Source organism: Gossypium hirsutum, chromosome D07, assembly GCF_007990345.1.
Source record: "Gossypium hirsutum isolate 1008001.06 chromosome D07, Gossypium_hirsutum_v2.1, whole genome shotgun sequence".
In the NCBI taxonomy this organism is placed as follows: domain Eukaryota; kingdom Viridiplantae; phylum Streptophyta; class Magnoliopsida; order Malvales; family Malvaceae; genus Gossypium; species Gossypium hirsutum.
The window spans coordinates 51,330-51,984 of record NC_053443.1 but is presented as its reverse complement, the minus strand read 5'-3'; positions in this window follow the sequence as shown (position 1 = coordinate 51,984).

Below are 655 nucleotides of genomic sequence, written 5' to 3'. Positions count from 1 at the left end.
AACCATTAGATTGTAGAGAGATACCTTGGGTTGATATGAATGGCCGACGTCCACAAAAGAGAAACCTTCGTTTTCTACATAATTAACAATACCAAAGCGAAAGATGAGTAATTTGGATTTTTTGAAAAATAAATCAGTAATACGATTCAAATATGAAACTTTGAAAGAAAACTCTCATCGTAAGATCAAAAAAGGCAAATATACAGCGTTCTTCATAAGAAAGAAAACAACACCTAGTTAACATCTTCTAATGCAACACAATAAACACTTGTAACTACTTTGTAATATAAAACAACATTTTCAGTTAAATTGCATCCCTAATTCCATCCAGGCCATGCATTTAGATATTACCCGAATATTTCAATCAAAATCCAATTCCAAATCATATAAGCACCAGCACACAAACAGTTCCAACTAAGTTCGTCAATGACCTCCACTTAACTATTTTAAAGAAAACCTAACCCGATCCTTACTGATGAGTGAAAGCACCTAGCAGTGTGAAAAGAAAACCAAAGACTAATATGCACCACCTTAGCACCAGATAAAATGCAAGAATTTTCACTCCAAATAAGACCATGTTCTTCTAGTTAAAATTGACGTTAATTGATCCCAAAGCCTCTTACTTTCTATTCTATTTGAAAAACAACGAGTCCAT